Source organism: Xiphophorus maculatus, chromosome 1, assembly GCF_002775205.1.
Source record: "Xiphophorus maculatus strain JP 163 A chromosome 1, X_maculatus-5.0-male, whole genome shotgun sequence".
NCBI classification, from domain to species: domain Eukaryota; kingdom Metazoa; phylum Chordata; class Actinopteri; order Cyprinodontiformes; family Poeciliidae; genus Xiphophorus; species Xiphophorus maculatus.
Genome location: NC_036443.1, coordinates 18,475,878 through 18,487,960, shown reverse-complemented (window position 1 = coordinate 18,487,960; position 12,083 = coordinate 18,475,878). Strand labels below are relative to the sequence as shown.

Genomic DNA, 12,083 nt, shown 5'->3' with positions numbered 1-12,083 from the left:
TTTTTTTCCATGTTTTCACCTTGCTTATCATAGTCATGCTTTAAAGCTGCTACAGTAGGTGATTTTTTAAAAAGTATGTCATGGTGTTATAATATGAAACAGATACTCTGTGAGAAAAAAATTCTAGCTCCTCTGTCTCCTGCCTGTGGTCCTACCGCCATCTGCAAAAATGCACCGCTCCCAGGTCAGAAATCACCAATCAGAGCTAGGACTGTCTCAGCACTGTCAATCATGCTCATGTATGCTGCAGCTGTGCTAATGGCAGAGAAACATCCTAACATTACAGAAAATCTTTTTTTTCTGCTGTGGTGACAAAAAACATTGGCTTATTTACTGAGGGAAATAGGAACCTGGTAACAAAGGTTTTCTGAGAAGTTGTCGTCTTTTTGAACTCATGAATCATTGTCCAAGGTCACACAGCTGCTGTGCCGGAGATGTCAAAAGACTGTCTTCTTTCTTAAGCTGATGGGAAGGCCTGTGTTTACGTAACTGGTGGATATTAAAAAACGATGTGTCTATTTGTTTGTTTACTCTTGGATTTGCCGAGAGTCTCAACGTTCATTTCCTTTTCTTTGACCCTTGAACAAAATAGTGACATAATGCATTCTGTGTTTTTTGATTTGTTCTAAATTGGAACAGTGTGTCATATCAAAATAAGATTTATTAATAAATCTCCTTATCACTGCCATTATCGGTGGCCATGCTTACCAGCCTGAGTATTCACGGTATTCTCTGGAGCTGTAGCATAGCAGAGAACATGGTTATTAAAATTACAAAGAAAGGGAACCACCTGATTATCAGAAAATTTACATCACTGCCTGATGGAAGGCCGGTCCTTACAAGCTCCTTAAACAACAACATGTCAAACACTGTGAACCAGCAGACATGGCGTCTGCAATCACAGAGCTGCTCAGTGTGGAGGATGTAATCATGGAGCGCTGGGAGCACATGCAACTTTTGGAGCAGAATGATTTCACAGCCCTGGAAGCAGCACATGGTCACACAATGAAGACGCAAGGAACAGTGCAGCTCTGATCAACAGTCTGTCAAAGCGAGTTACGATTTTGCGTCGCCCACTGTGAAACACTGACGCTACATTAGTTTGCAGTGATGTACATATGCTTCTTTGGAGTTTTTTTTCCTTTTCAAAAAAAGCTCATGTGTTCTGAGTGTGCATTGCGTGTGCATTGACCACACCTCTCGCATGATCATGGCCTGTTCACAGATTCACACACGCAAAAGTGAGGAACACGCTGCCAATAGAGACACATCCAGCTTGGCTTGAACCAAGCCAGATATTATCTGACTAGAGGGAGAGCTGACAGTGGAGAGGGCGCTTCGGAGGCGTCTCAAAGACAGAAATCTAGGAAGTAGCTCCAGAGGTTACATCTGGAGCAGAAACAGAGTTAACAAGAGGCTTGAAACAACATTAGGAGAATTAACCAGAGACGCAGAGAGCTAGAGATGCCACTAAGGTTGACACTGAGGCATCAAAAATGATTGGCAAAAATGATGACTTAACTAGTCCATCCTGCTGATGGACTAGTTAAGAGGGGGTGTGCAGGAGCAAACTGCTGAGTCCTGGCCTCCAGTGTAAACACACCACACACACACAACAAACCCAGATCCCTGCCATCAGTTAAAATATGTTAATCGACAAACTCGCTAAGCTAGTAACAATCAGCTACACTACTAGAGAAAAATGAAAGAAGAATGAAAACCAATAAACCACCAAAGGTATAACAGTAAAAATGAATAAATTAGAAAAAATATATAGTAACCAATGATGTCACAGTGCATTTGGGAAAATGTTTCTTTTTATAGAGGTCTCTTTGTTCTCTGCAGACCAGTTCTTAATGGCTTGACTCCAACATGTGAATATTAAATGTCAACACCTGTTTGTGGTAGAAATTTTGGACACTCTAAATTTGTGCAACAGCAATGAAGATGATATGTTTCTGTATTTTTTTCCAGATATTTATTTGGAAAGTATTTTATCTGTCAACAAGCTGAACATGGAAATCGTTCAACCTTCCTTTCAACAGCAGAACCGGACTCAGATTGAACAGTTGAACAGGTGAATATAAATGTTTTAACTAATTTAACCACTATGCTGATTACACCCATATTCTCTTTCTCTCTCAAATATGGAGCTGACAATCCATCACCTCAAATAGTTAATTTATCATAATAGCTCGTAAAGCAATGCTGTCAACATACAATATTTTTTTCTTAGCTCTGAAATCCCACTCCGTTATGACACCTTTTTGAAGCAGTAAACAGGGCATATGCTGGTGTTCAGAATCAGAACAGTAACATATAAGTGGCCCATATCAGCCACTATGAGTCTCTATTGCCTCATTGAGTTTCTTTATTCCTAAAACTCTTAATTTCCCTGGCTTTAATACAGCAAAGCACAGAGTATAGTGACCCACATATTGGAAGGGTTGCTTTTCCTCAACTCATGAATAAGACAAAGAAAGCATGAAGTAAGAGGGACTCAGTGAGAGAGAATTTCCAGGAATGAGCATATCCAGAGCTCAACTAACAATTTTATGTCCTTATAGCAACCGAAGTGTCGACATAAAGTTGATTTAAAGATGAAATTCATGAAGCACAAACAATGTAATATTAACACAAAATACCTGATGTTGTACTGACATGCGATAAAGAATGCATGTCTTCGAATAAGCATCAGGAAAGATCAGACTGAACTTGTACAACCTGCATGGTCACTTACAAAGACGATGCATTATTAATCATAGTCTATGAATATGTTACGAAGCTCCTAACATTGCCATTAATTTGTTTTGTGTTTAATTTTTAAATATCTGGATGAAACTCAGGAACTGATTAATTTGATCAAAAAGTAGGCTGGAATGGCTTTTTCAACAACTGAACCATTAAATTCATTTACACAAAGTTTGTGTAGGTTCCTATAATGTCAAAGTCAGAACACATCACAGTCTGCTAGGCTGGATGAATACCTACAATCTCTCTCAATCATCTCCATGATGGAATTTTAAAATGATTTATTTCCAGTGCTTTCGCCACTTAAACTCCGTGCTGGTCTCATGCAGGAGTGGGAGCGCCCGATTTAAAAAAAAACAACAAAAACACCCCCACCATCAAACATGTTATCGGTGCTATTCATTATGATATCGGACTGGTGAGAATGACCAATTCTTGATATTTGTGATGATTAGAAGGTTTTCTGGCATTTATTATTTAAAAATCAAATATTGCGGTGATCTATGATTCATGCAGTTTAAGTAAATTTAGTTACAGTTCCCTGCAACGTATGCAGGTCTACAAAAAAGAAGAAAAATCATCATATTTTGAAACCAGAAAACTTCAAATATTTCATTTAATTCTCAATGAGGCTTTCAAAAATGTTTTCTAAAAGCACTTTAAACCCTTTTTTCTGACACAAAAGAAGAGTAATTTAGTTGCTCTCTTAAAATTGGACGAGCACAATATTGAACTGTTTCACAGTCTGTATTTATGAAGAGAACAGATTTTTTTCTTTACAAAAATAAAACAAAAACATAATAGGAGTATGTTAAATATATGTAGTATATAAATAGTATGATAAATTAATGACATAAAACAGGATCAGTTTAAGAAGGACTTATGCAGAAAATGTATCAATAAACAGGTAAAAAGGACAAATCTTTTTTTATCCATTAAACCAGTTTCTGTGTTGGAATTATATTTTGTCCCAATATTATAAATTAATTAAAATGTAGCAAAGGATAAACGCAAAGCTCATAAAAGACAATAAAACACAGTTCCACGTTTAAGTTTTTTTCCAAGTGAATGTATTTTGACAGTTCTTCCAAGTTTCTGATTAAACAAACACAAAGAAATGAAAGGAATGCGCCCAGTTTTTTGTAACTTCTTTCCCCTCATCATTTTGAAAGTAAAATGCATGTTAATAAAAAGAGATACAATAAAATCCTAGTATGTCAATAGTCATGAGTCTCCCAGCGATGAGAACATCAGGGCCAAATTGGGACAGTACTCTGCCCAAGGACATCAAACCATGTTGTCTGAAATCCTCTAATTGGGTTACAATCTCAAAAACTAGAGATTTTCATTAGAGTTTCATGAAATAAAAGCCAAAGTTAAGATGGAGTATTTATAGGCAGGGATGTCTGGGGTACTTTAAGTTAGGAGTTTTATGTATTCCCCACCAAATGCAGCGGTCTTCTTATTTTTATGAATTTCAAACTTGTTGCATCTTATTTTCTTTGTTCTTTTGTGTAAAATGCAGACACCAGATGTCAGGATGCTGTTTGGCCGTTCACCAGGTACGACTCTGATGCTGCTGTCTATGTTTACTGATGATTCTGGGAGAATCAAAATATTGCCGCCAAGACTGAACAGGTGGACAGGAGTTAAATGCAAAGACAACATAGACAGCCTGCAGATAACTAGATGGGAACATGCTGCGTTCTTTCCAAACAGCTTTGTAGTGATAGGTTTCATATTTTACAGTTGTGTCCTCGGCTGGACAGAACAGAACAGAATATATGGGGTGTATTAATTCTTTGATGTAACACACGTCTTCATTCCATTATCTGCCTTTCTGTTTCTTTCTTTATCATTATTATTGTTGCTTGCATTAGGTCTTCCGACACAGATTCAATTTATATTATTTACCAGTAGTAAATTTACCGGTAGATTCAGATAATCTGCAGAGCGACGGCACATGCAGCGCTGCCTTTGCTGGTGGCAATAAACTGTGCTTGTTGGCAAAGATTAACAATGACGTTTTGCACTTCAAAGTCTCAATCCCTCCATGCAGAGAACCCGCCCGGGCGTCTTTCTATCCCAACGTTCTCTCCTTGCATCTTTCATTCTGAATCTTTGCCTCCTCAGTGTTTTGTAGTGCCCCATATGCAGCACAATACTCACTGAAACCTCATAATAGAAATTAAATCTTATTATAAATGAGAGAAATAATAAAAAAAAACAACAGTTTTTGGAATCACAGCAGTGGGCAACAAAGAGGGCATGAGGTGTGAAGCAAAAAAGTGCGGAGCATGAAGTGCTGAGACTGACAGTGCTGTGTACCTAGGTCTGTTCCTGTGAGAGAGGGAGGAGATGCAGTGTGGAGAATTCATGTGCTGGAAGGAGATTTAAGTGGAGAGCGAGAGCAGAGCGGCAGAGAAGGGACTGGGGTGAGAGTGGGAGCTGAAGACTGAGAGAGAAACAGGCAAGGGGGAAAGAGGAGTAAGGGAGCATCAGAGTCGAGTCTGCTTCTAACCACCGCCTGTCGGATCTCCCTGAGCTGACGGGCTGCTGCTGCTGCTGACTGGAGACTGGATCCTTTTGCAGCACACACACCAGAGTTTCCCTGTGGCTATGCGTTCAGCTTGCATTAACCTCTGCTGGCTCCGTCACTGGCACACATGAGCGAAGGTTTGACCAGCTTGGACCTGACTCAACACCCATGAACCCCTGCCAACTCTGGTATACCCTCTCATTAAGGTAAGGGAATGAAGACTTTGTCTGACTCTAACTGGTGTTCAAACAGCATCTGACCTAGTCAGTCATACATTTACATATTAATTCAGGAAACTGCTCTAAAACTAGTGAGAAGTTTACTCTGTATGCATTTTTTGTCAACAAGAAACAGGGCAGTAGTTAGGTCAAGCTGTCACTGTTTTCAGCGATTCGTAATGAATATTAATCACTGACCTCAGAGTTACTCTACATATTGCTGGTTCTTGTGCTTTCACATTTAATGCAAATGATATTATTAGCTCCACATCATGTCTGTCTCCTGCAGGACTTCAATAAATTGTGATGTTTAGATGAGCCGTAATGAATGTGTTGGCCCTACTATCTATTGCACACGCACTCAGTATAGGTCGACTGAGCCAGATCTTAAATCTGTTGTGCAGGAGAAATTGATTGAGTTAAAGCCCTGTCCCTTGGAGTTTTATTGCTCTGAGAGACTTGCTTTAAAAATCTATAGAAAGTTTAAGAAAAACAAATTAATGCACGTGCTGAATCCCTTTTTGTCACTCTAGTTTGTTAGATTTTGCAATGAACATGTTCACAACTGGAATCTCTGCAGCACAAACAGATGCCCCCCAACCTCCTAAAGCAGCTGCCTAAATATACATGTCTCTGTAACGTGAGCTTTAACTACCAGAAACTAACACTGTTGCTGCATCATTGTCTTATGTTTATGCTCAGTTTGTATCTTTTGAATGGATCTCTTTCTAAGTCACCCTTAACAAGTTAGAGTCTTTGAAAGAAAGAGTACACCCGGTCTAAATTCTAGGATTTTAGTTCTTTTTTTTATCAAACACATAAAGTCATGGTGTAATAATCTAATTTTGAATGACTGATGTTTGATCTACAGAGCCTAATAATGATTTTTACATGAAAAGTCTAGAATTGATGGAGTACATTGAGTACTTTTGCAACCATTTTTATTCAGAATGACATGATCACATTTTATAAATACAACATAAAAGACTTGCTGTATAAAAAGACTGTCTGAGCTCAAAATATTCTACACAGTTTTGAGGCAACTTTCTTAAAGTACTGCACAACACAACTGTAAAGACGTCAGTAAATCAAAAATAATAACCTTCAAGCTTTTTTGCACTCATATTTAATAAGAGTTAAATGAAATCTTTATTACATGGAGTGCTGATGTGCTTTAAACTCTTTAACTTTAAGGATAAGCAATTCAACTACTTGTGTTGGGGTTATCAAAGAAACAGCATGAATAGGTGGAGCAGATACACTTTGTATTTTGACTGAGGTGTGATCATTTTAAGAGGATGAGCAACACACGTCAAGTGAAGTTTTTCAGAGCAGACGTCCAAAATATTCTGCTGTTTGATATTCTGCATTACGTTGCCAGCTGTAATAATAATTAGTCAGGCCATGTCTAAAATCCAACATTAGGACACCAAGCTTAGCTGTTGCCTGCTGTCATTATTGCTGCGGGGAAATCTGTAATACCCATTTCTCCACGGCAAATTTATTTTAGAGTCACGTGGCGGTCAGGACCAGAGTGGGAGCACAGCTGAGAAACTGCACGTCAAAGCAACAGTCAAAGATGCCTTTGTAACATCCAGATTTTTTTTCTTTTAATGAAAACTTGAGAGAAAGTAGGAAAATGTCACAATACCAACAGTTAATGTTCCTGCAGTGGCTTTGAATTTGCTATATTTTTACCCAATGCTCCTCTGGACATGTATGGAGGAAAATGTTCATTGGGAGTTAAAATAACTGGACAGAAAAATACCTCGCGCTTTCACCGATTCATTCAACACCACACACTGTGGTAAAACCCTCCAAACCCTGGGTAGTCGTGGACATTGTTTTATCCCAGTAGATGCATTGCACGTATTGTTTTACACGTCCCCTGTAACTTTGAATAACAGCCTCATTATATATTGCAAGTACATCATCATATGATCCATCTTTTGTCTTTCCTTTTATCTGAGAAGTTCATTCAATCAGTCTGGTAAAAGAAGATTCTTCCACTTCTCCCTCGGTGAAAAGAAAAGGAATTTGATTAATTGGAAGCATTTCTGTTCAAGAGAACTCCCACAGTCATTGTGTAGAAACTAAGGGAGCCCTACATCTGTCTTATTAAGGTAAGGCGGGACACTGAATTATGAAAAAAGGATAATATTCTGCATAATCTTTACATTTAGTTTAAAAAAGAATAAACTTAGCTGGTGTTTGTTCAGTCTTTTTCACCCCACTGTCTTAAAAAAAAGCAGTGTATTAATGATGCATATAACATTATTATAACCAATTAAGACGTCAGACCGATTTTGCAGCAGTATACATGTTTTATTACTGTTTTAAACAAAGCAGTTACAGAAGATAGCATTATTCAATGCCTTTTATTGTGAAATATTACAGTGTTCACTGAGAACTATTCACATGATTGTCACCTGGGAAACAAAGATGTATATTTTCTTAAATAAATGATTTCTTACAAAGAAAGGAAGAAGAAATACAACATTGGACAACTGAAAGCATCCTTTTCATCTGGCAAATTGTGATTTTGCTTTTCTTACTTGTTTTTTGGCAGCCGGCTGCATGTATCTGTGTGTGGCGGGGCTCGGTGCAAGTGTCCCAGTGGTTGCCTCTGTCTTTTTTTTATAAAGTAGGTACAGGCATTTTACTTTATATAAATAACCTATGACATAACCCATAAAGACCCACTCTAACACCATAGAGCCAGTGCCTTGAAAGTATGTTGAAAGGTCTGAACCCACAATTAATCAGGTTTATGGAGCAGCTGAAGGAGAAGTCCCTTTTGAATTGGAAAGGTGATGTTTTATTGGACACAGTCCACACGCTGATCCTGTTTTTGCTGCCTGGTAGATGCATCACATCTGTGCTGTTATCTCTTCAGATAATGCTCCTTTATTTTTTTTAAATCCTTTTTACTTTCATTCTGGAAAAGGCTTGTATTCTTATTTTTGTTGAAAAAATGAAAGCGTTGTACTAAAGAGTAAAGCTCTGATTTATTTTGTAGTAGAATATGGAAAAACATGGTTGTACGCAGATTTCAGAGGAAGAGGTCACTGACTTAGTGTGGGAGTGCATAATGAATGGAGGTTTATCATTGTTCCCTTGTGGGCACTTACTCATGCATCTACCTGTTAAATACATACTCAACTTTACACAGAGCAGCAGCAGTCAGCCTACGTTTAAACCAGCTGTACCTCGCACTTTCACAGATTCATTCATATTAACCAGCACAATACATACTCTTTAAGTGTCGCCTTTTATTGAGGAAATGGTTTTAAAGTTGAGAGAAGAGGTCTAAAATTAGAATCAATGCCACAGTTACATAGTAAAACCCTCCAAACCCGGGGTTGTCGTGGACATCTTTTTATCCCAGTAGCTGCATTGCATGTATTGTTTTTTAGTCCCAATAGTCACAGATTTGCACTACTTCATTAAAAATAGCAGCAAAGGCTATAAAGTAAACCTAAGCAAAGACATTTTAATAAGCATCAAGTCTCAGAAAAATTGTTAGGAATGAACTATTCAATGTGACATGTTACTAAAGTAAATACTAGACAGGTGTGATTAAAGATTTTGCATTTGGATATTTGATCACTTTACTTACTATGTTTCTCTACACTTATGGCAGCCATTGGGTGTTTAAATTACCTTTTTACACAAAGCATGTACTGTAGATGAGATAATCAGAGAACTCACATCGTTTGTGAAAATAAAACCGATCCCTCTCAATCTCTAAAAAGAACAATTTAACGTGCCTTGATAAGAACGTAGTGTGATAGTGCTCCACGCAGGCATAAAACTAGGTTAATTAAACTATGAGGGGTCATACAGTTAAAGCTGTGTAGATTTTCAATAAAGTAGAATTTTATTGAAAAATGTATTTATTTCAGTTACTAAGTGAAGTACTTTATTTAGATTAATTGTAGACGGGTGTTTTCAAGCCTTAATTATGATAATTTTCCACTTACAGCTGATGAAAATGCAACATTTAAGATTAGAACATTACATCAGACCAATGAAAGCATTTTAATGCAGAAATATAAGACTAATGAAAATGTAATTCAATACCTGCTTTATGCTTGTTATTTTCAAAAAGTACTTTCAGCTTGACAAATGAACCTCACAAGAACATATAGTATAATTTGTGGAGTATAACATAAAATGAGCTATTGCAACTATTATAGACAAGATGGTAACAGAAGGGCATTGCCATTTAAGAGGTTTTATGAAACTAGTTTGAGATAATTTGAGCTTTGCGACTTGTACCATTCTTCTGGAAGGAGATGTCAGAAAATGGGAACATGGTGGTCATTTAAATAATGGACACAGTCTGCAATGATTTTCTTTTTAGGCTATGGCATTTAAACAACACTTAGTGGGGCCAAAGGGGTTCCAAAAAATATTCTTCAAACTATTTTACCTCCACCTGCAGCCTGAACTGTCGACAAAACACAGACTTAATGTGTTTCTTTAGGCCAAACTCTGACCCTATCATCTTACTGCTGCTTGATTCAATCTATTGCTGTGAACTTTTGTTCAGTTTCCGGTTCTTACTGAAAGAAAATGCAGGTGGAGTTAAGTAGTTTTTCTCTGTAAACTGAAAATAAAGAGTTTGATTGTGGGATACCAGGTATCTCAGTGTTATAGAAAGGGCATCTTTTACAGAGGCTACAGAACTCAATGCAGAAGTCCCTGGTTCAATTCCCAGTCCAGTGCCATTAGCTGCATGTCTTCTTTATTTCTTTCTTCCCCGCTTCCTGTTGAGCTACTAATGAACAAAGGTCATTGGTAGCCAAAAAATATTCTAAAATTTAGTTTGGTTCACTATATTTATTACATGTCAAGCATAAAACTAAATGTAACAGCTTTTTGTAATTCTTAAAACACACATCAAATGCAGATAGTTTATTGTTTGCCCATCTTGCTCCAGTCTGCCCATCTTGCAAAACAGTCAAATTTGCAAACCATATAAATAATATTAGTAATGAAACTCTCTCAATTTAAAATAATCTACTGAAAAAATTTTAATAATAGTGAAAAAGTTCTTTTAAAATCAAACACACTGGAAAACATAATGATTGATAATTTTTCAAATATTCCTATGAAGATTTGTGTTGACAAGCTGTCTCACTTGGATGCCATCTTTTCAACCAAAGTCTTCAGTTGTGGCTTCATAATAGGGAACAGTACTTCTGCTCTGAGGACCCTCCGCAAAGCAAGACTAGTGTTTAACAAAGGAGCCTTGCATTTTAAAACCACTTAACCTCCACGGGGAGAAGAAATTGTACAGTCTATTCACAAACCTGATTGTACCAAATCATTATGATTTCATTTCATTCTTCCATGATCTCTTTTTCCCACACGGTGTGGTTGAATATGAGGTCAAGCACAAAGCTGCCATTGAAACATTATCAGTGTTTTTCCCCTTAACGTTGATGATGCTGTAATTTATCATCTTCTACTGAGACCTCAGGGTTTGGCAAGAGATGTTTGTGCTTTTGTTTTCCTGTCAGTATTCTGGTTATATTCTGTTCACCACTGTGTATGTAGGGAGTGTGCTGCAGTTTTGTACAAACATATAACTGTGTAAATATATCTTGCAGAGGCAGCTTCAGCCAGAATTAAACTTTTTTTTGCCATTTTTTCCATATAGGTTATGGAAATTTCTTATAGATCCATATATATATATATATATATATATATATATATATATATATATATATATATATATATATATATATATATATATATATATATATATATTTTTTTTTTTTTTTTTAAATTCACATTTACTGCTGTAGAAGCACAATAAATTCATTACTATGGATGAATTCAGAAATTTGCTTACATATTTCCTTTTCTTTTTTTACAAGTAGGAAACATGTTGGGATTAAACAAGGTATTGGGATTAAATACCTTGTCAAAAATATTTAGTAAAATGCATCAACCATAAATGTTTAATTTATAAATAATATTCAAACTGGAGTCTGGAGTATACAGCGGGACTCAACATCAGCAGCATTTTAATAACGGGTGATGCATTCTCCGTCTATGTGCAGTTTATCCGAACTGGATCCAGTTTTTAACCAGTGAACTGCTATGTGCGACGCTTTCACCATATCATTTGTCCCAGCTGTGTAACATTCATTAACCCTGTAACGATATCGGCATGAGGGAAAATCCTGTCTGCTTCCACACAGGGTGCTAGAACAATACAGTGAAAATACAAATTAATTTGGCTCTTTAGTTAACATTACATAATCAAAGTGAAAGCACTGATCACTGAACAGCGAGTGCCGCGCTGCTGCAGCTCAGTGGGATCCAGCGCTTTTCCTTTTCTCAAGTAATTGAAAATACCATGTTGTTAAAAGAAGTGCTTCGCTGCAGGACGTATCTTGTAAAAACAATTAAAGAAGATGCACATTATCTGTGTTGGCTGGAAGAGCCCAGCGTACAGCCGGGAGGGGAGTTGTTGTACTTTGGACAGCTTATTGTACCAAAACAATCTGAAATTAAAGCTGCAATATTTGCTGTGATAGAAATTTAAAATGCAAAATCCT

General features: G+C 37.0%; 1 protein-coding gene across 2 annotated transcripts in view; it reads left to right on the top strand.

Annotated features, from left to right (window-relative positions):
• Positions 1 to 5,188: 5,188 nt before the first annotated feature.
• The window catches only part of LOC102218276 (opsin-5-like), a 58,211-nt gene continuing 51,316 nt past the window's right edge, over positions 5,189 to 12,083 (top strand). For both annotated transcript variants that reach the window (XM_014469751.2, XM_023330969.1), the window contains exon 1: positions 5,189 to 5,496. The gene's annotated coding sequence lies outside the window, so the exon portion shown is untranslated. The remainder of the gene's footprint in view (positions 5,497 to 12,083) is intronic.